Source organism: Belonocnema kinseyi, chromosome 3, assembly GCF_010883055.1.
Source record: "Belonocnema kinseyi isolate 2016_QV_RU_SX_M_011 chromosome 3, B_treatae_v1, whole genome shotgun sequence".
NCBI classification, from domain to species: Eukaryota; Metazoa; Arthropoda; class Insecta; order Hymenoptera; family Cynipidae; genus Belonocnema; species Belonocnema kinseyi.
This window is the reverse complement of record NC_046659.1, coordinates 63,608,794-63,633,719: the sequence shown is the minus strand read 5'-3', so window position 1 is coordinate 63,633,719 and position 24,926 is coordinate 63,608,794. Positions and strand designations below refer to the sequence as shown.

The window sequence follows — 24,926 nt, the reverse complement described above, 5'->3', positions numbered from 1 at the left end:
TTGGAATTTTACAGAATTCCATGGAGTTTATCCCATTCTGTTAATTCCTTAATTTTTTAAAATTTGAGAAGATGGTTTGAAAGTTGTTAGAGGAGAGTACCCAAATATGAGATACCAACTTTGTTTGGCGTGATATTCGGAATTCTATGTACTGAATTTAAAAGTAATATAGATCATTTTAAAGGAAATTTTGTTTGTCATAAGAAGCTCAAATAAAAAATTTTATTAAAAATTTTTTTTATGCTGAAAATACAAAGAATGTAAAAAAGTGCGTTTTCCAAACTCGTCAAACTATTCTCATAATATGAGATACCCCAGGAAATAGCTAATCAAATGATAAATAAAGTATTATTTTTAATGAAAAACTTCATTTTATGTTTCCGAAGTATAAATTTACTGCTATTTAGATATATTTTGTTTTTGCAGTAGTCATAAACACTTTTGTAACCAATTTCCCCCGCGCAGCCACAGTGTTATAAAAACCGCAGGTATCTCATATTATGAGGATCACATCGTGCAACTATGCACTTACTATGCCTGACCTGTACAATGAAAAATTTCAACAATATCGATATTTTCCAACTTAGTTATTCAATCCCCATAACTCCAGACAAACTTTACTGCTAAATACATATTTAATGAATAATAAATAGGGTTTAAAGAATTCCCTTCCAAGAACTCGACCACTATGGATTTCACAAAAAGTTCGCCCATAATCTTTAGAAGCCCAGTGAAAAATGGACTATACCACGAAATTACTCTATATATTACAATTTTTTACCAAATTTTAGAGGGTTTTAATAAACGTAATTGACTATTAATGAAATGAAAGAGATTTTATGGAATTTCACGGAGAATATATAAAATTACAACGAATTCGATACTATTTCAGTACACTCTTCGATATTATATTATTAATGTTATTTCATCCCGTGCAGAAATCGCCCCCTTTCATACTTAATACCGATCTGGCCCTGAATGGTATTCCCGATCTGGCCCTGATCGGTAGAATTCCGTGGCCCAGATTTGGGCCAGACCAGGCCAGATCGATTTCCTACCGTAACGCGATCCCTATGTGCTCACAGAATTAGTGCTGATTATTGTTTTTTGATAGTGCAGTGAAATTGAAATATTATTCGTTTATAATATTTTCTAAATGATTGAAAATGCCCAAGGCAAGTACGCCAAGTGTTCAGAGGCACCGAACACTAACCAGTATACCTCGAAACCTGCGTGAGGAAAATGAAAGTAAGTAATTAAGCTCTGGGGCTAATTGAAACCTAACCTCAAATAAAGTGATCATTAATTAAATTTTATTTTTTCAATCAATACAAATGAAATTATTATAGATGCAAATGTAAGTGATCCGGAAGTTAATACTATCCAACCCGTTCAATTGATGAATTTGGGCGAAGCAGAAAATTGGATCCACTTGAAAATGAATTTCCGGCTGATATCAACACAGTTTTAGGTAAAATCATTTTATCAGTGAAAAGTCAATCATTTTATCAATGTATTTATCATATTTTTTATATTGTTTTATACTATTTTATCCGTTTATATTAATTTTTTATTAATTTAATGAAGAGTTAAAATGATAAGATCTGTTATAAAATATGTTAACTAATAATAGTCAAAATAGGTAATCTCCAAAAATAGTGATCTTGTCATAATAGAATATGTGATAAAATCAAAAGTGCATTTCAGATCTTTTTAAATAGTAAATTCATTATCAAAATACATGAAGGACACCTTTTCATAACATGAATTTCAGACTCAAGTAGTAGAATAAAAATACCAATCGATCAAGTGCTCCCAACAAGAGATCCTAACTCAACTGCGCATGCGTTACACTCGACGTCTAATTGGTTGCTATTTGCGCGCAGTTTAAAATTCTAAAATACATTATTTCTATTCTTTATCATAAATAATGGCATTTCTACTTTTAAAAATGCCATTAGATAGAAATTTATGAATCTTGATAAAAAAATATAAATTAATTAAATACATATTCTGTACACAATTTAAAGGATAATTTTAATTCACACAATATGTATTTGATTAATTTTTACTATTATCAAGATTCATTGATATCGATGTAATGGACATTTTTATAAGTCAAGATGTCTTTATTTATAATAAACAATAAAAATAATATTTTTTAGCATCTTAAACTGCGCGCGAATAGTAACTAATCAGATGCCGAGTGCGACGCATATGTAGTGAAGCAAGAAGCTTTCGTTGGGAGCACTGCATAAATATTTATGAAAAAAGTATAATTTTTCCTGTGAATGCTCAACGTAAGTACGTAAAAATCCAATTTTTCTAATTCTGTCACCTTACTTTCTTTCCTGCACTTGGCTATTGTGGTTCTTGTATATTAACATTATCTTTTCTTCCACTTCCCTGTCGTAAATACTTGTAACAATTAAAACCCTAATATATATATCTAATTTTCCGATACTTAACATTTATTTTCGAATCATCTTAATTTTCGCCAGGAAAATTCGATGAAAATCCACAATCAGGTACTGCCGTTTCAATCCAAGACAAAAATTCCCCGTTTTTTTCCAGGTTCGCAAACATTTTTCACGATCAATAAAATTAAAAAATTCGAACTCTAAAGCTAAAAATTTTTCCATTTGCAGCAACAAAAAATAATCTACCAATTAAAGCATTCAAAATTAAACTCTTACATTTTAAACTTTTGAAATTGAATTGTAAGAGTTTTTTAATTAAAAAATGTTGTATTCAATTGCTCAGTAATTTAAACGTAAAAAATGAAAGGCTCTAACACTTTTCAATTGAACAACTTCACATGAAATGCACATAAACTACAAAATTTAGAATTTAAAGAAAATAATGAGTTCAAAGAGTCAGATTCAATTCTAAAAATATAAATTCACGTTATCATGTTCAAAGGTGTAAATTAAAGAATCAATGAATTTAAAAAAAATTTAAAATATATTATTCTTAACGATTTTAAGCTAAATAAATTCACGTTATCATTTTCAAAGGTGTATATTAAAAGAATCAGTGAACTTTACAATTTTTAAAATTATATTATTTTTAATAATTTCAAGCTAAATACGTTAAAAATTAAAAAATTTAATTTGTTTAACTTAATACTTCTTAAATTGTAAGTTACATTTTTTTTATCCTAAATACTTTAAATATCCTTGTACGGCTTCACAATTTTATTTCAAAATCTTGAGAAATGTAGAAGTTGTTTTAAATTTATTCAACGTTAAACTTATTAAAATTTTTTTTTAGAATTTTTAAATATCTTTTAAAATAAAAAGAAAGTTCTCTAGAACATTTAGAAACCACTGAAAAATTAAAGAAAATTATTTAAATCTTCCACATTCTTTTTTAACAATCTTAGAAATCTTAAAATCTTTTTCAATATTATTTTTAAATAATATCCCAAACTGTAAAATTATTTTCAATTTTCCTACGAATCGTACCAAGAAGTTTTTATTCTTTTGAAACTTTTAAATTATTTGAAATCATTTCAAGTTTTAAATTAATTTTGAATCTTTTTAAAACATCTAAATGCGTCTTAAAATAATTCAATTTTTTCTATACAATTGATAAGTTTTCAATTGCTATTTGAACAACTAAATTCAACAATTTCACTTACAAATGTAACATTTTTTTAAAAAAGAACCATCAAAATTGAAACGTTCGAAGATTAAAAGCTCTTCCAAATTTTAACGATTCAAGGCTTTCTATATTAAACAATTCAGTTTCAAATTGTTAATTTAAAAATATTTGGTTTCAATTAATTATTCTTAATTGAACCGTCAAATATTGCTACATATGAAATATTTGTTCTTTTTTCTTTAATTAAAAATTGTTTAATCTAATGCATAAAAAATTGATTATTTCAAACTGAAACAATATTTTAAATTTAAAGAAGGCCTTTAATTACAAATATATTATTATGAAGTTATTTTTAATTTGAAAATAGTTTATAAAGTTTTAGGCAGACGCTTGCATTATTTAATGACTAAGATTTCGAATTGAAACAGTTAATTTTTTCAACGTTAAAATCTGGAAAATTTTGAATCTTGAGCGGATTTCGAATCGTGTTGTAAAGTGAATTATTGTTCCCTTTTAATACCTAAATTACATATTCATTTTAAAAATAATTTATTTATATTTACTGTTAATGAAATACAAATATTTTTTATACAAAATTCTCAACTTCAAACGGTTTTAATTTTTAGTTTATTAAGTCTTCAAGACTGCATTTTGAAATTCTCTAAATTAAAAATAAAAACCTAAAATGAAAAATTTCTAAAGTAAACGATTTTTAAATTACGCATTGTGAGCTGAATGATGTCATCATTGAAATAGATAACAATTCAATTTATTATTTTAAAAAATTTTGAAATCGAACTTAGGCAGATTTGTTTTTTAAATATTTATAAAATTTCCGGTAAAAAAATAAAATCACTGTCGTTTCCCGGATTTTCTCTATTTCAACAAATTCCCAGCTATTCTCCGGTTTTCCAGTCCAGCGGCCAGCCTGAGAGTTTTATAACTTATTTATTTTACTTTTTTCAGAAGCAGAAGCAGCGATCAGTGATCATTCCATGAGCGATGAAAACACAGAAACAACCGAGGAAGCGGTTCTAAGTCATATTGGAACAATTATTGGAAATTCCAAAGATTGGGGTAGCCATCGAAAGCAGAGGACCCTACACTAAAAAACACTGTTTTTTAAGGTTCTAGTTAAATAGAATTAACTTAAGGTCATTTTGACTAAATCGGTGCACTAATCATCACCGTGTAGATAAATCTTTAAATTTAATCACACATCGGTGCACACTAATCGGTGCACCGACCGGGCACCGATCGGGTTTTCCGACTCGGCCCGGTCTGGCCCCGCCCGGGGCCAGATCAAAATTTCTGCACGGGATGAAGTGTCAATTGAAGATTGACGAAGATAGGGAGAATTTGAAGAAATTTCGTTAAAATTTGTAATTAATTTTATGGGATTATTCTTTCTTTTAAGAATTTTTATGTCACATGAATTTTACGGTGTTCTTACGAATTTTCAAGGGATTTCTTGTAGTTTAATTCTCATGCGAATTGACTGTTTTGCAGTCGATTTATGTAATCGAGTGCAAGATGCAACCACAAAAATGACATGAAACTTCTTGTAAAGAATTCCATGCTATTTTAGTGGTTTTTATGAGATTTGTATGGAATTTTACTTGATCCTTCGGAATTTGCGAACCGATTCATAGAATTTGGAAAAAATTATACCCTATAGTTTTCCAAGGTATTAAGCCCTTACTTCTAAATATAGATTTTGCAAAAATAGTTTTGTACGATATTAAAAATGCATTGTTGATTTTGCACGTTGGCTTTTAGAAAGTCACGATTCGAGGACCAAATGCGGAAGAAGGAAAGTGTAATTTCGCAGTGACTTTGGTGCACGAGTTGAGCGTTTAATCGAGATGAATCGTTACATTATTATATTATTATATTTTATATCGAACCTCTTGTATCCAGTTCACGTATCAGGGAGCGGCTAATGCGATACAATATCTTTTCGTTTTTCCCTTGTTTCATTCCTCTTTTCTTCTGCCTACTCTATAAGACGAATGGCCTCAACTAATTTCATCTCGGAGCTCTCAGAGCTGAAGCATGCCTAGAGATTTTCGCAACCAGGATCTTACCATCGATGAAAAAAGGATGATATTAACGCTCGAGCATTAAATGTCAACTTTATGCCATTATTCGTCAATATTACATAATATTTTCTTAACAGGATGTTCATTTTAATTACTTTATTTTTCAACATTGATCATTTTATTTTCCTGAAAATTTCAATCTTTACTTGTAATTTAAAAAAAAAGTTTAAACTTCGTTTTTATTCTTTCTTTTATGTTTCTTTTCTTTTTCTCTTTCACGACTTTTAGCAGGAAATATGATGCAAGTTCTTTTCCTCATTTCCGGTGTGTTTGATAACGATAGTAGCTATCAGTAACTTGGGTTTACTTTTTAAAGAGGGTCACCGCTCCAATACATGTATATGCATGGAAAAATAAGATGATGGCTTACTATAATTCTTTAGAGAAACGACTGTCGGTCGACCATGCAATATTGTTTCGATATGTAGAAAAATCTAACCAATTAATATAAGCAATGGTGTTATAAAACAATTACGGAGGCTCTAAGATAATAATAGGAGGAATTATTTTTCCATTTATTATAAAGAAACTTTTCATGGGGAAGTGGATGGTTTTTATAGGATAGATAATTAGGCATAGAACTTAGGTGTTTAGCACCACATGGTAAGTCTGGAAAGTATCATAGCAAAAGTATAAGTAATTATTATTAGAGAAGAGGAATCATGTAAAGTGAAAGGGTTTGCAATTAGATCCTAATCTTGATTTTAATCTTCCTATAAATCTACAAGTTTGTTGGAAAACTATCGGTTTTTCATTCAGATTTAAAGGAAAGTATCGTCCCACTTCGCTGCTTTTAGTGAAAGAAAATATTGTCTAAATAATTAAAATTGATTTAATCTTCTCGAAGTTTCATAGTTCGATGAAATTATTTAATCTATGGAAAATGAGACTAATTTCAATTTGATTAGTTAGTGATGAAAAATGTTGAAGATATTTCTATAAAATTATGTTTTAAACTTATAATTACATTTTTGAAATTTGAAGTTCAATAAATTTTAAAATACGCTTTTCTAAATTAGTAAACAGTATATATAAAGTATCAATAATTATTATAGTTCAGGAAGTTCAATGCTCTAAAACCTTGGTAAATATGCAAACTTTTCATGTTTAACAATTAATATTTCTAAATTTAGAACGCCTTAAAACCAAGTTAGTTATTATTATGTATATATATTTTTCTGAAATTATGCACCTGCATTAAAACTGTTTATTATTTTTTTTCAGATCCAATTTTCAGCGAATGTTCTTTTGAATTTGAATTGAAGGTTTTCAACTTTCTGCTATCAAGAATTTTTTACTATGGGCTGTTCAGAATTTCCGGTGTTGTACTATCAATCTGTGTGTAAGTATTTTTCTCTTATCGAAGATTAGTACTAGACTTTTTATGATTTTTCATTTAAGCTTTCCATTTAAGATCCATTCAAGTTTTTTATCGATCAGTTCACCTTTTTTGTTACGACTATACCATCTGTTATAATGTGATTGTGAATCTACCATCAAACTCGTCAAACCACTTTCTTCTATTTTCTAGAACTAATTGAACTATTAGAAAATTTTCGAATTCAAAAGATTACACAGTTTTCATTTTTATAATTTCGAAGCATGCTAATTAGAAGAATCTTAATGCTATACTATTGTTATTTAGTCCTAGGCTAACTTAAGTAACTTTCGACTAATGCTATCGATTAAAGTTTTTTTATTTAAAAAGCTGTTAATTTTGAATTTATTCTATCTATAAAGTTCGATATTTATAGTTCAAACTTTTTTATTCAAAGCTGGATTCTTTCAACAGTGCGAGGGTGCTCTTAAAGTAAAATCAATTAAATACTTAAATGAGACTTTGTCAAATCGGATAATTTATTATTAAGATGTTAAAAAATTTACGTAATTTTATACCATCGTGTGCTTTTATACAATTTGCAAATAGATGAAATTAAAAAAAAATTATGTGTTTAGTTATTAAAAAAATGCACTTATTATTTCATTAATATTTATAATAATTGTTTACCTAAATACTTATTTTGCATTTGGTGGTCCACTATAGATGCGTGGCCCAATATTGAGGTCGTTACACTATAGGGTCATTTCATTACCCTTTTATTTACAGCCGTAAGAGCAGTTAACCTTAGACACATATTTTGTTTTGCTTCCAGATAATTGAGTAGCTATAAAAGTAACCAACTTTAACAGTCAGAAATCGCACAGGAAAAAGATTTTTTTTAAACAGCAGGTTTTATGGTAGAAAACAAGAACTGTTATGCTAAATTAAACATAAAATGTTTCTTCCACCGCAGAAATTATAAACCATATTTTAGTCGCTATAATGACCATTGCATTCGATGCAATATGCATCATTATTCTTGTCTTTTTTATTCATACCGGTGAAAGATTTTGTTGATTTCTTTTTCTTTTATAATATTTTTAAAGGCCCTAAAATGACTACAATCATCCAAACTTGAACTTCTTTCACTCCAAATCCAGCTGCTCAATTAATTCCTGGTCCTACAAATTACAAATTCGAACTTTGTTTATATATTGTAGAAAACCTTAAACTTATGTGTCGGGTTAAATTTGGAAATTTATCTATATTTGCCTCAAATTTACTACAGCACTTTCTAAGTTGGTTTTATTACAACCATGTAATTTTTTCTAGCTTCTGCATAGTTACTCTTTCCGAAACATCAATTTTTTAAGCATCTTTGGAACAACAGGGAATTTTTAAAAGTAAATTAATGAATTTTGGGTAGGGTTAAAATTAAAAATTGATATATATTTTTGACTCAAAATCACTATAGCACCTACAAAATTTATTTTATTCTATCCATGCAATTTTCTACCTTCCGCATGGTTTCTTCTATACATAATTTAATGTTTGCAGCCCCCTAAGAACAGCAGGGCATTTTTTAGAATAGTTTAAAGTTGGGGTTGGGTTAAAATTGGAAATTTTTCTGTTTTTGACTCAAGTCACTACACTTACTGCAAAATTAATGTTATTACATCCATGTAATTTCGTCTAGCTCCTGCTAAGTAATTTGCATAGAGAATTCAACATTTGCAGCATTGATGGAAAAACAGGGAATTTGTTTAGAAAATATTAAAGTTATGGGTAGGGTTTAAATTAGAAATGTTGCTATTTTGCCCCAAATTCACTATATACAGCACCTACCAAATGGACTTTATTATATTCATGCATTTTTTTAAAAATTCTGAAAAGTGCTTGAATTCAGAAGACTGTGCAAGAATAATACTAGCACGTGTGCACTTTAAAACGCATGTATTTTGTTTTCCTAAATAATTTTCTCGTAGCATTCGCCTTCAGCTCTTTGCACTCGTTTGCATTTTCCGACTCGTGCGCACTTGAATCACAAATACCTATTATTACATGAAAGCAATTTTTTTTCTAGCTTCTGCATAGTTACTTCCAAAGAGAATTCTAAATTTGCAGCCTCTCAGGAGCTACAAAGAATTTTTTAGAAAATATAAAAGTTTGGGATCTATGTTAACCTAAAATTTACTAGATCATCATCAAAATTGATTTTATTAGATACATAAAACTTCTTCTGGCTTCTGCACAGTTACTATTGACAGGTTCGGAGAACGATGTTGTTTTCGGGGCACCTTGTATAATACCTGACTAAGCCCCTAAGCCTGAAGAAAGATAAGTAAAGTAAAGGCGAACCACGAAGGTACCTACAGGCTATAAGAGGTGTAGGTGGTGGAGGGGGAGCACTCTCTGAGTTGAGAGTTCTGAGCTGGAGGCTCTCGGTACCCGGGACTCCGAGAGTAGAGACCATGCGTTTAACCGCTCGAATCAACTCTACTCTCTTCACTCAGTCTCTCACTTCCACATACCTACAAAACCAAGGTGCCTCTACTACGTGCCTCCACCAACCAATACCCACCAAGGAACCTACCTACCTGTTGGCTGGCTGGCTGCCTGCTTGCTTAGTTCGCCAGGCTGCTCAGACTGCCATCCTCGCACAGGTAACAGAAGACTTCCAAGTCGAAGTGGGGCCACCGCATTCGTTTCTCTCGAAAGGCAAGGCGTCGAATTCAGGACAAAATCCGTCGCGGTGGTACTTTGCTGCTTTGCCTCGAAACCGACTACTACCGATCGACTCGCGATCGGGGCAAGGTGTGGCGACCATACTCTCGATCTCACCTTTGATTTTTCAACTTTTCTTCCCGCGAGTTTCATTCCGTCATTCTTCAAACACACAGATTTGGATTTCCAATTTTGGTTTTCAGTCTGTGACTAGTTCCAGTTTAGAGTTTGCATCTGTGGCAGCTAATTAAACTCTGTGACTCCTTATCTCTTGTTTCGTGGTTGTTGAAATTTGGTTCTGTGATTTCAAGTTTAGACCTTAAGTTTTTGACATTTTATAATTCAGCTCTGTGACTTTGGATTTAATCTGTTCTGTGACTTTTTACATTTTGTCGAGTGGTTCTGCAGATTTTCTTTCGTGACTTTGTAAACTTCATTCGGTGATCGAACTCTGTGGTATCAGATGATCAAAAATGCAGGATCAGTGGATTTATTGAACCATGTTTCATGTGCGGTAAAATTCTTAACTTAGTTTCGACAATTTTTCAATATTGCCGAGTGTCAGTTTGACTCAGCAGATTGCCAACAGATTTCGGATGACATCGCTGAATCAGAGTCTGGGCTGCTTCTGCCGTTGCACTCTTGTCTGTGTACCGTAGAACGTACCGTATTATTAGAGCTGCCTGTGAGACGTGCAGCAAACCGAGCATTCAGGTGAGTTGCACACAACCTGCTCTTACAACGAGCATTAATTCGCTTCTCTTTCTTGACTCGTATGCTTTACCTTACTATATACGGTGTGCCGGTTCGCGATTCTCCGCAAAGCCCTTTTGAAACAAGAGACTTGAGTTGGCTTCTGAAGCCTAAAAGCTAAAATTCGAGAAACCGAAAATTCACATGGAATCAGGTGGTATTCAGTAGCAGAAATTAAGAGCTAGAATTTCAAAATTTAGATGAACTGATTCGGTATTTGATCAGTGAACTCGAGAACACCTGAATGCTTAAAATGTTTGGAAGATTATGAACAAATGTCTGAAAAGATATTTAAAACAAAAATTTAGAACTGATATCATCTTACTTTCAGACTGACCACTAGATCGAAAAACCGGAAAATGACCGGTAATTTTGCAAGACTGTGAAAACCGGGAAATAGCACTGAATATATTTCTTGATCGGGAATTTTATAAATTTTCATAAGTTAACACTACCCAAATTTTCAATTTTAGTTCTTAAGATTGAAGGGTATATTTTAAATTTTTTAAATTTTTAAATGAAGTTATGAAGACCTAAGCAAATAAAAATTAAAAGCGTTTGAATAAAAATTTTTTGATAAAAAGATTGTGAGTTGATCAACCGCAAATATGAATTAATGAATGATTTTTCAAACTGAATTGTATTTAGAGTGCTAAAAATTGAACAATAAATGATTTTACAAGACGATTCTGAGTATGTTCGAAATTAAGCAATTTACAGATTTTAACGTAGAAAATTTAACTTTTTAATTTCGAAAACCTTAGTATTTAAACAAAATTAAACGTCCGATTAAAAATTTATAAACTATTTATAATTTTTAAATAACTCTAAACTAACTTTAAACTTTAAACGTTACAATTTTAATTGTTCCGTTCAAGAAATTTATAATTTTTGAATTAAAGTTTTCAATTTTTGTATATAATTACGAATGGTAAAATTATTAATTTGAAACGTCTTAAAATTATAGTAATTCAACTAAAAAGGATTTATATATAAAAAATACACACAATTATAATTTTAAAACAATGAAAAAAAAATATATTGGAAAGGAGAGAATTTTGGTCTTGACTATTTTATCAATTGGAAGAAGAATAATTTCTTATTCTTAACGTTTTTTGTTAAGTTTGCACGGAGGATAGTTTTGTTTTCAATTTTTTTCTGGTTTAGAATAGAGAAATTTTTTATAGTAAAATTTTTTATTAGATATAAAGAGAACAAATTTTGGACATTTTTTTTAACTGGAAGAGGGAAATTTTCTTGTTTTTAAGGTTTTGAGTAAATTGAAAGGAAGGAAATTTTGGTTTTAAGTTTTATGAATTGAAAAAGGAAAAATTTTTATTTTAAGCTTTTTGTCGATTTGGCAGGGACGAAATGTAGGGTTTCAAGTTTGTTAAATTTGGAAGTCACTTGTTTTGAATATTTTTATTGACTTGGAAGGGAGAATATTTTTGTTATTGATTTTTTTTCTTTTTAATTGGGAGAGTCCAATATTTTCTTTTTAAAATTTTATTGAATGCACGGGGGGCAAATTTTGTTTTTGTTTTTCAAGATAAAAGGGGGAACCGTTTATTTTCCATTCTTCTACTAAATTGGAAGAGGGACATGTTGCCTATTAATAAAGAATTTTGCAAATTATAGCGTGGATTTATATTTTTAACCAGAAATATTTAAACTGTTCAATTTATAGAAAAATCCTGAATTATAAATGATATAAGTTTCAATTTTAAAAGCTTGAAGTTCAAAAGAGTTCCACTTGGAGTGCTTTAATTTTAAGTTCAATTTTGATTACTTTAGATAACAGAATTTCAGTTTCAAGAGTTCGAATTTTGTAATTTCCATGACCGTGACAAATTTTCGCGAACCAGGAAATGACCGGAAATTGTTTTCTGCGATTATAACGTGAACTTTTTAACTTGCACGCTAATAAAAATAATACAGCTTAAAAATTTCTGAATTTAAAAGCTTTAACTCAGTAAAAAGAATACATAAAATTGATACATCTTACAATTTGTTGCATGAAATTCAGTAAGATAAGCAAACAAAGCACTTTTCAATGTAAAAACTAGAAGACCTTTCATAATTTGAAGTATAAGAATTTGTAATCAAACTAACAAAATTTGGATGTAATGATTATGGGTATTTGGTAATACACAAGTAGACGTCTATGGGTGCTTTGATCACCTTTGATTCTGATGAGATGATGTCTGGAGAAGATATTATTGTAGAAGAGAAAGGAGGAGATTGTATCTAGGAATTTATTCGACGTATTACATCAAATCTGAAATTAGGATCTACGATGTAAAGTTTTTCTTCTTAATGAATTTTAAAAAGATAATATCCATATGACACTAAAAAGTTTAAGATTAGAATTGGTTCTTTAAAATTTTAATATTGCCTTATTATTAAAACATTTTATACTAGAGGCTTTGTGGTAATGAAAAAAAATTTTTAATTGCGAACTTTCCAGAGTTCTCCAGATTTTTGCATTCTCTAAAATCATGATAAGAAATATTTTTTCAGTTTATTTGAAAACTTCTCCTTAAAAACACTGTAGATTTTTTACATTGAAAAATGAGAAACTTTTCAAGGCTTGAAAATCTTTTGTAAATAAGCCTAAGAAGAATTGGAATGTACAGAAAATTATATAAATTAAATACTGAAAAGATGTTAAGATGTTAATGTTGAAAGAAAAATTAATTCACAAAACTCTACACTCAAAATGAGTCTACGAGATAGAAAATCCTAATAGATTAAATCAGAATATTTCTTCTTCAGATAACATTTTGTTATCATTCTTTCATTTTTAAATTGTATGTTAATTTAAAGATTATATTACTAGAATTATTATAATGTAACCCTTCAAAAAGACTTAGGAAGATCCTACATACGATAAGAATTTTATTAACGAAAAAGTAGCTTTAGATTCTTCTATACCTATTTTCTGATAACGAACCTCGTTAAAGCCATTTTCGATTCTCATTATGTAAAAAGATATTTCGTTCGTTATACTCATGGATACACGAATGTAAGAAATTTTTGATCATTTGTATTTGTTATAAACCAAATATATTTTTCTGAAAGGGCAATTAACATTCTTAGTTATAAAAAAATTTGATTTGATTTACTTACAATTAATTTTTACAGTTTATTTATTTTACTGATGAAAGAAAACTTTTATCTGTTTTATTACCTTGATATAGCGCTTAATAAGATTTTCAACAGACACTCGTTGATATCAATATTGCTTGTTTCTAAATTTAAATTCCAGGTAGGAATTAAGGAAAGTCTATGATCTTCCATATAGAAAATTTGAACGTAAGTTTTGATTGCGAGAATCAATATTTTTAGGATCCGTTTCAATTTCGAACGAACCCCTAGTTCGAAGATTAAAAAAACGGATTCAAATAGACTGAGTAATATTTCTTTATTGACATTTAAACAAAACTTTCTTCTACTCACAAAAAAAATTGGTATCCAATTTCCCAATATCGGAAAGGACTTTTGATAACTGTATAAGAAAATCCTAGAACAAGGCGACGATTTCTTCAACACGCCAAAAAACGCATTGTAATAACGGTAATCAGGATATAGATTTATCTACCGGTAAATACACAGGCAAGGAGTTAAGCATCTGGAATATATTTAAACTTAAGGCTTTAGGAAATCATGCGGTTATGTTGTGGCTGAATTCTTTCATAACAAAAGCACTCAATCGTTTAGTGAAGTTATATCTGCCTTGTTAGCGATGAAAGGATTTCGAGTACTTCATTTCTATTCTTTTGTGTCCGTATAGTCCCACGGCTGTACTTTGCAGTTCTTCCTTTAAAAAGTGTGCCTCGCTACTTTCGCGTTGCTTTGTATTTTAAGCAGAGTGTGATTCATAGATTTAGAATCATTTCGATCCTTTTACGATAATTTGATGATTGGGCCTTCATAATGATTGCTGTTTCTTTACATTTTTGAGTTATTCGAAAATATCTATTAACGAATTAATAAACATATTTTTTTAGTGGTAATGTTTTGTTGTAGTTTTTTATGGTGATATTACTAAATATTTGCTCATTGAACATCAATCCGGATTTTTGTATATTGTTACTTTCTGACAAAAAATCAAACATTCACAGCATATGGAATACTTCTGTGTCGAAGGTCGTCTTTCTTTGTGATTGGATCGTATTTATGACGTCAGTTATTATTTATGCCGACACCTTAACACTATTGTGTTCACAAACTCACGAACAAATGATTATTTGGAGTATCTCAAGGTAAATGCAACTTTTCGAGATAAAATGTTTTGACCTATCTCGATATTTGAAAATGTATTATATTTTTTTAGATTCAAAACTTTTTTAAATTAAAGAACAAATTTAGAAGATCATTTACTTTAATTTTTCAGCGTTTAACAAAGGATATACAATTCAAAGTGTCTTATTGTCCCGCAATTTTGGGAAGACTAGTCCATTCTCCTTTTCAGTTCCGCCAATTCTTTGGGGCGACTAAAGATGCAGCTCATACAATTTTATTGTAAAACAATAATCTCATTTATTTGAATGTTTTAATATTCAAGTACATTAGTAAGGAAACTATTATTTTATGTTACATATTGTAATGGATGTAGAACGTAATAAATTGTTCATTAACTTTAATGCTATTACTACCATTAATATAGGATTTAAAAATTAGGTTATTTCCAGTTATTGCCTTAGTATCTAAAGTTTTTTAAAAATTGCTTTTGTTTCTTAAGTTTGATAAGAACAATATAATGGTAATGATCGTTAATAAACAACTATAATCATAAAGAGAAAATCTTCCTCAATATAACGTTTAGAACTTAAAGAAAATGGCTAATAAATTTTAGTTCGCTGCTTCTTTGAAATATGTAATCAGTAAACAACCATAACGCAATGTATTTTAATAATAATTAAATCATTTAGCAGGAGTCGATGGGCAGATATGATCCACATTTTCTAGGAATGGATAAAGTAAGGCAAAATTAACTTGTGTTGTAAATCATTTTAGCTGTAAAATAGCGTCGATAACGGATCGAGAGTTAGGTAATTTATTACACAAACTGGGTTAGCCAACTGCAGCTCTACAAATTGGCCTTTTTCAATAAATGGTGCAGTGTGACATACTCTTATACAACACATGTACACACCCATTCAAAGAACTCATTGAATTTTATCATGTGAAAAAAAGAATTGAGTTTTATTTATGTTAGTAGAAACTTGCATAGGAGTGATAATTAATTTGGTAACTTTAAAGAGCTTTGCAATTCAGAACCACAGTTATTTTTACGCATGTTATTAAAAAAAGGAAAAAGTTCAAAAAGAAAGAAATACCATGTCATAGAGTATTAGAAAAGAATACCGTTGACATTTTTAGATTAGGCATGTATAATTTTGTCTAAAGTTAAAGTAGGTCAGCATGTCAGAATCTCGCATGTTGTATCGTTATCTATTCTGTGATCTTGTGTTACTTGTTTCATTTAGTGCACAATTTCAAGTTCAATTCTACCTGGTTCGAAATAATTATTAATCAGCTAACCCGGTTTTATTGAAAATTTCGGATTATTATAATGAGTTATTTCGTAGTGATAAAATTATTTCGTGTAATTATGGTTCTAAAATTAATGGTGTAATTATAATTATTAATATTTTAATTTCTTACTATAAGTATAGTAATTTATTCAACAATTTAATAGCCAAGCATTCAATTAAGAATATTAAGGTTTGGAAAGTCATCCAGTTAATTTAATATGCGGAGGATTAAATTATTTAATTTATCTTAAGATTCAAATGAAGGAACTAAACATTTTATTATCTGAACTTCTGTTCAACATACTAATTATTTTTTGCCATTCTTTATTTTTAGTTTGAGTGATATTGGATTTTATACCGAAGTTCTCATAAAAGAATTTTAGACCTTGTCGTTCCTTTGTTTATAGAAAATCCTTTCCACAATCCTCAGCAAATTTGTTTAACAACATTAATCTTAAGAAAAAGAATCGGTCAGCCGGTAATTTTTCCGATGGTTCAAGTGATCGAAAATTAAATAGCGAATATTGGAATACCGAAATTTATTTTAAGGAAAACTAATTTAACGAATGATTAATTGGCCGAAAACTCTTTCAACGAATGTTCAATTGACCAAAAATTATTTCAACGAATGTCGAATTATTCGAAAATAGTTTTAGAGAAGATTCATTTTTCCCAAATTCCATTTTGCTGAAAGTTCAAATTTTAGAAGGCGAATTATCTGAAAATCATTTAACTGAAGGTTCAGATATACGAAAAATTAAAAATTGTTTATTTACATTCAGATATGTGTTTAATAACAAATAAAACATGTATAATGCGTAATCAAGTTGATTGAAGGGATTAAAAAAGTGCAAATTAAACAAAATGAGTGACAAAAACCTTATATAGTTGATACCCAATAATTAACATTAAAGAAAAGTGACCAGTGGACTTCAACTTTACGCACCGAGGAATAAAAAATAAATAATAAAATAATAAAGAAAAAATTAATGATTTTTTCTTCCTCTGTGCGTAACTTGTAACTCAATTTGTCATTTTTCTTTAACGTAAATTAATGTATATCACCTATATAAGGCTTTTGTCACTCATTCTGTCGAATTTTTACTGTTTTTGTCCCTTTAAAAAAATAAAACTATTTTGAAATAATTCAACATTCTTTGAAATGGGTTTCGGTCAATTAATTATTCGGCAACTTAGCTTTCCTTAAAATAAATTTCGCTACCCTGATATTCGCTCTTTTAATTTTCGGTCACTTGAACTATCGGAAAAATGACCGGCTGTAAAATAATCGTGTATTGAAGAATGTTTCAAATAAAAAAAAGGACCCGTGTTGAGTCCTATAATTTTATTTGAAATATTCTTTCCTGCGATTCATATTTTTGAAAATAAAAACTAAATGCCTTTGGACATAGAACCTGTGAGATTATATGAAAGTGGGAAAATTAAGAAAACTACAGCTTGAAACGTGATCTATTTGCAATCATGAAATGCAAAAATGTCTAATAAATGTTTTTTTCAATATTTAAAAATTTCAATCAATCTTAATTTGTCGATAAATTAGAGAAGACCTAGGGGAATTTGGTTAGACAGGGAAAAGCTAGGGATGTCAAAAATTGCAAACACAGTAAAAAATAAAACTTAAAAATCTTATACCCTAAATTCGGAAATGTACTAATATTATAAACATTTGTTTGGATATAAGAAGGTCAATATTTGAATTTTAGAATTTAATCACATACAGATTGTACATCTACTATACTTAAATCCAGATCAATTTTTACTGTATTAAAGTTTGTCTTTGAACTTAATATGCATTTCTGAATTGAAGGTGTAACATTTTTAAGTCATTTTTCTACTGCAGTAAAAAGGAATGCTTGTGAGAAAGTGTGCTGTCTTCGACTTGTGAAAGAAAGGGAATTTATATCTTTCAAGAACTGTCAAGAATAATAAAGATCTCTTTATTATGAATTGTATGAAAATTGTATAAAATTGTGCAAAATTGCATTTTATAATTTCATATAGGGAACGTTGGTAGAAGATTCGAATTTGGGTCTTTAAATAATGATGCTACTTAAAGGAATGTAGTATATTTATCAGGGCAATGTCAGTTTAGAAGTGAGCTACACTCATGCAAAAGTTTTAATGTTAGTTTTAGTATCAGTATGGAAATAAAGACGCAGCTTAAAAGCGGGTAAATTACACCCCCATCCAGTGTGACGGCCCCCATCCAATTGCAACCAAGTCAGGCGCTGCTTGACTTAGGTGATAGAATGGGAAGCTTTAAACAATTTCGTATGTCGTTCAAGTGGACACATATAATAAAATATTATCAAATTTATATTCCAAGATTTACTATAAAAACGCTATTTTGTAATCCATTTTTTACCGGTTCAAATTGAGTTTTGCAATCATAATTTTCATATCCAGGTTGCAGGTCAATATAAAAATATCAGTTTGTTTAGAATATACTCAAGTAAAACTTATTATCAGCGGATAAACAATTAAACATACCTATGCCACATGCAGCTGTTGAATTTTGTTTGAGTTGGTTGTCTGGTTATCTGAGTTTACGAACAGAAAATGCACTTAGTTTTTCTATGCTCTCCGTAGCTATACATTCTTCTTAATTCTCATTTCATCAAGAGTATATGCTGAAAGTGAAATGCGTTTTTTTTCTTTCTAATACTTTTTTTTTCAAATAAAATTGAAAAATTGCTTGGTCTCAAGAAAACGTTTCTTTGAATATTTCACTGAGGAAAAGCCTTTGTCTATTATTCTCACTCGGTCAGGATTCTCAAGGTCAATTTCTACTAGATTTTCGCATCGTCCAGGTCGAGTCCAGAGGACCCCGAGCTCGATCCGGATCGGTGGGAACTGGGAACTGAGAATGGAGATGGACAACATGAAAACGGGTTTAAGCGTGAAAGTAATCGAGGAAGCGGACGAGTCTGTGCATTGAGCTCTCCTTGTTCAGAGCTCAAGATGCCGAGTGAAACATAAATAATAAAAAGCCGTCCGCTATCACTCCGTAGAAAATATCGATCACGATAAATGTTTCGGAAGTTGCATGAGAAATTTTATTCCTTTTCTTTTCAACTTCCTTTCCAATGTCAACATTATACAACCTTTCAAGCTATTGCCTTGGTTTTTCTTATACTATATTCTTATTACTCTTAGTGTGTGTATTAAGTTCGTGGAGTTTGATGTATTATATAAAATATAATTTGTTTCTTATATCAAATTTACTTTCTATTTTTTATAAATACTATACTCTAAATAAATATTCTGTTTATGTTTGCATTTGGAATTTACGAGAGTTTCACCTTGCACATACTTTATCGGATATAAATGAAGTGCATTAAGGCCGCAATTGCGCCGTGCATTCAACAGGTGTTCGAATAATTATTATTCCGGTAGTGAACGATAAATTTAAATTTGGTGAATTATTTATTCTCTGTTCATGCGTCTCTTGTCGGTTCAAGGAATGAAAAGAAAAAGTTGATCAGTAATTGATGCGTAGGAATACGACACAAGTAATGAAAAAAATTCATGGGCAAAAGTTGCTCACCAAAAAAGAGCTACAAATTTTGTTATAAACAACTGTTTGATAGGCTGCGTAGTTTTTGTTTTAATCGTATGAAAATGAAAAATTAATTTTTTTCAATACTAATGCACACTGCATGTTATGAATTGTGATAATATAAATTAATTGAAATGATACATTTTTCAGGGTAGCTGAGTATAAAATTTAAAGCAAAATAAGGAACAAATGTTAAATTAATCATGATAAATAACATGTGTACTTCATTTTACAATATTTGAATAAGTAATAGCGGGCCGAGGTACAGAAATAAATGCAATATACATTTTATACAACAGTGTTAAACATAATGTAGAAAAATTTGAATTTTGAACAAAATCGAGTGCGAAGCACAAGAGATACTTGATGAGTATGTGTATCTACAGAGTAGGCAACTTCACGCTAAGAACGAAAATTCATTTTGACCTACCACATTTATATTTTGATCAATTTAGATATACAAATAATGCTTTTCTACCTGAAAAAAGGTTCCACTTTTATAATTTTGCACAAGAAAAATTTTTTATTTATTTTTTTTCGTAATGAAGCAGCAGTTACGCTTTGCGCTGCTTGAATGATAAACACGTATCTACGAAAAACATTAAGTACACTGAAAGAAATAATTAGACGATACACGCATAATTCTGGTTATTCCAACCATAATGTATTGCTCTCTCAGCTACAGCGATACAGTTTGCGTATTTTACCCATACCATAATTATTGAAGCAATATTACTGCTTCAGTCATATGTTCTAATAGATATTTCAAAACATAAGATGGCTGCGTTTAGACAGAATTTGGTTGGGGTAAATCAACCATACGCATGGCTCTCAGCTGCACCTCCCATAATTTCGTTGAAAATTATTTTTTAAAGATACACGGAAAAAATATAAATCGTCTTTGTTTTACATTGCGTTGAACTATTCAACGAAATGTGTTACAAAGTTCTATAAAATTTAAAGGCTGGGGTGACGTAACCTAGATTGAAAGGTAGGGTATACGAAAAAGGTAAAATAGTTTTATGTTCACATGTTCGAGTACACAATTATTTTATATTAACACAATCACTACACTATTTATAATAGCACGTTATGAAAATTTTTATTTGTCGCGGGTTCGAACTCCCTAAATGTTTCGCACTCCTAACGCCTAAAGTCTCGCGGATAAGCTAATTTCGAGTATAAAAAAATCTGAAATATATCCTACAGCTTTGCAGGACCGTCTGCAAACTTTTGGAACTTCATGCTTGGGGAATTTAGCATCCATATGCTCTGCTATTCTAGTAATCTTAACATGCCTATGCTCCAATATGTATTCTTATTAAGGTACGAATTATTCAAGATAAAAAGTTATATTGTGAGCAAACGCGGATATCTCGAGCATTCGCAGTAGTGACTATTGCGTATTTTTAAATTGACACATGGCCTTACATAACCTAAAAATACACAGGCATAACTTCTGCGCATGCCAGAGATATCCGCGTTCTGCCACCACTGACTGGGGCTGGGGGATAAGCTATCTCTCTCGTACAGCAACATGATTGGTCTTTTCAATTTTGCTTTATAAATAGTTCTTTACTTGCGCATACGTGTAAACTATTTAACCTTCATTTAGAGGGGAGCGGTAAACAGCCAATCAGATCGATGCGCGAGAGAGATTACTTAACCCGCTAACTCATAGCCTATCTCTTTTATTTTGCCAATAATTCTGCCATTGCCTGGTTTCCTCCAGTTATATATGCGCTAAGATTTCTAATATTAAGTATTTCAAGTCGTAACGTCAGCTGGAAAGATGTCTGTACAATGAGGGCCAAACAATAATACAAATTCCAGAGGATAAAACTTAATTTAGTTTATAACTTGAGAAAAAAATAGTTTTCACAGTTACAAAAAACACATCAATTTTATTATTTAATTAAATATTTATTAAATAGTTCAATAGGCTGAATGCACTTATTGTGAAAAATAATTATTTTCCAAGCTATTATAAAAATAAAGTTTAGTCCCATGTATTTGGTATTATTGTTTGCCCCTCAGCGTGTAAACATCTTGGATATCCCCACCTAATCTGAAATACCTAATGGCTCAATTTTGCAAAGTGCGAACAACGCACCTGCTAAACTTCAATGACCATGAAATAAAATTAGCAAAGCTGTCAAAATAATAAACAGTGCAAGAAGTTACGAATGCGTAGATTATGCGTCGATAATGAAGTTTTTCATTTCGTACCCCAAGAAGCGGACACGTCGTACCCAAAGTAATAGATACTTCGTACCCCAAGTGATGGACACTTCGTATACCCCAAGTGATTGGGAATCTGTACCCTACATTACGGTGCAGCATTTACACCGCAAGGGCAATTATTTCTGTTGCAGGTATATGGTACCCTGATATTGGTGCTTCATTGACGTTTTCTTCTTTTTGTGTGAACACGGACAATTTTCATTGTGTAACGACCTGCGTTCATGGTATAACCTAAGAACTTTTTTTCAAAATATTTGTTATCATTGTTTGATAATATTTTCCTTTTTTCAATAAACATTCCTCTATCTGACAGAGCAACGCGAGGTAAATACATCATCGAGTGCAAAGCGCAAAACCCATAAGTCACGAGCCCTAGTCCCGCTCAAACTTGTGAGCGAAGCGAGACAAGCGTGCAGCGCGCCATAAGAATGTGCCTGCACAGCGGGTTCATTTTTTTCACGTTTTTTTACATTCTCATCATTTATGATTGAGAAACTATTAGAATTGTCGGAAATTTGACATCACACTTTTTCAACGGATCCCCACGTTTCGAGACCCCCTGAATCCGAAAATCAGGTTTTCATGATAGCATCTGTCTGTCTGTCGCCCGTCCGTCCGTAAACATGATAACTTTCGAAAAAATGAACGAATCAAATCCATCTTTGGCACACTTTTTCTAGGTCCTATAAGAAAGGACGAGTTCGTTAACCAGCCATTCTTGATAAAAATTCAAAAAGTGAGCGCATTTTGAAAATTTTTGAGACCACTTTTTTCTTAATTTGAAAATTCTATGTACAGATATTTATAGTATTGAAAAGAACAAACAATTTATCCTTATGACTTTTTTCGATAAAAAGAAACTTCTCAGAGTTATAGCGTTTTCAAAATTTTTTCAATCAATCGAAAGTCAAAATTTGAAGCCGAAAAACGCACGATATGAAAAAAGTCAAGAGAAGAAAAACATTTCTTTTTGAAATCTCTACAAGATTATCATAAACAATTTTTGGATTTTCTTAAAAAATCGAAAATTCAAATTTTGATTGCACGAAAAATAATGGAAAATAAAAAAATCCATTTTGTGGAAAAACTATGTAGGATACAAAAAAAGATGAATTAACAAAAATGGTTATCCCAAAAAAGATCTACAATTTCGTTAAGAATCACTTCTTGATAGAACGCGTACTTTTTGTTTTATTCGCAAAAAATAACGTTGAAAAAAGTAAAATAAAAAAAATGTGTGGAAAAACGACGATAGTTACGAGAAAAAAATCCAACAAAACCTGTTTACAAATGTCTGTCGGAAATCGAGCGCGCAGCGCGAGTGTCACGATGAGAATGTGTACCTTAAAGCCTACAGAGCTTTGAGAAACTTAATCTTTGACTATACTTAATTAAGTCGACAATTCAGAATATGAAGACACATATAAATACTGCCATCTAAAAGAGATCTTTTTGATAAAGTTTTTTCAAGCATTCCAAATGCAAAGAATAAATATCCGAGCGCGAAGCGCGGGGATTCAACCGTCGCGCGCCCTAGGCGCGCTCAAACTTGCGAGCGCAGCGAGCCGCGCGCGTAGATGAAATAGATTCCATTCCGCGATTTTATTACATAACCTCTCCCTGCCCTCTCGTATTCTAATTCTTCATATCCAATAATCATCATATCATAATCTATTCTGCCGTCCAAACAAGAAAAGTCGTAACTACATTTTGGAGGAGTCTCCTGCCATCCCAATTTCGGTTAAGTTGACAACTTTGTCAACCTAATCATCCACACTATGTTTAAAAAATCTGATTGGAATTGAATATACATGTGAGCAAAGTAGTTTGCACATGACATATACATTCATTTTATTATTTAATTACTTTAAAATTAAATATTAAACATTTAATGTTAAAAAATAAAGAAATAACCTTAAATTCGTCGACTAAATACTTATAATTGAAGTGCAACTTCAAATTTGAGGCAAATTTGAGGAGAGTGAGAATGTCTGTCTTTTCTAATAAATGATCAATATACGGTGTATGAAATTTAATATACGTAGTCTCTTAATATGGAGATTTCGTATACTGAGGTTTTAAATTTAATATACAAATGTATATTAAATGTATATTAAAGTTGCAAACATTTATAACAGTGCAATGTAGTTATAGGAGCCATCGAAAGTTCATATATTTAAAATATCTATATATTAGCGGGCGCCCATAAAAATGCATATAGGTGTCCTAAACATTTTAAAATAAATAAATACATTTTAGATTATGTCGGAAAAAATAGAAAATAAATTTAAAATGCGGCAATGTAATTCATGAAACGAATTTTCTTTTCACTTTCAATTTTTCAAAATGTATAATTAAATATTTATTTTAAAATTATGTTTTTCTGAAAAAAGATCTTCTAACTTCGCTCAACTGGGAATCGAACCACGGAACTCCCGATTGCCGGTCGGGTGCGTTTCCAATTAAGCTATTAGAGAGATCGAAAGAAAAACAGTTTTTCAGAAATATACGCTATCTCAAGCCAGGGGTTACTAATATGATACGTGTATTTTAAAGGAATTTGTATTATCATCAGAGTTAGTTACTATTGATCCGTATAGATGGTACTCTACAATATGTAAAATTAGAAATAAAAACTATCGATCAAGTTAGAATTTAATCAATGTCTCAGGTTCAAGGTCGTTACAGTCGAATATGCCGAAGGTATTTTTTATTATAGTTGGATTTTTATTTTTGAATAGTTTGCACAAGGCGGTCCCGATTGTATTACTTACAACTTAAGTTGGGTTTCAAACCAGTTCCGAATAGCTGAATTCTCCGATTTTATTTAATCTCCGCATACTTATGTACTTTGATGCGCTGATTACAAATTTGATAGTGAAAATTGGCGACCAGGCTATCTTCATGGTGAAACCATGAAAAAACAGTAAAAGTCATAGTTGCGTTTATCTAAGCCAACATGCAAAATTTCGCAGAATGTTCTTCACATAGTTGTAGCTCCTACTGAGGTAAATATTTTTTGTTTTGAATATTTTTTTCTGTGAGTGACAGTTTCC

The 24,926-nt window shown here is 30.5% G+C and overlaps 1 protein-coding gene across 1 annotated transcript in view; it reads left to right on the top strand.

Moving 5' to 3' along the window:
- Positions 1-9,681: 9,681 nt before the first annotated feature.
- The window catches only part of LOC117169497, a 91,496-nt gene continuing 76,251 nt past the window's right edge, over positions 9,682-24,926 (top strand). The window contains exon 1 of the mRNA XM_033355909.1: positions 9,682-10,467. The gene's annotated coding sequence lies outside the window, so the exon portion shown is untranslated. The remainder of the gene's footprint in view (positions 10,468-24,926) is intronic.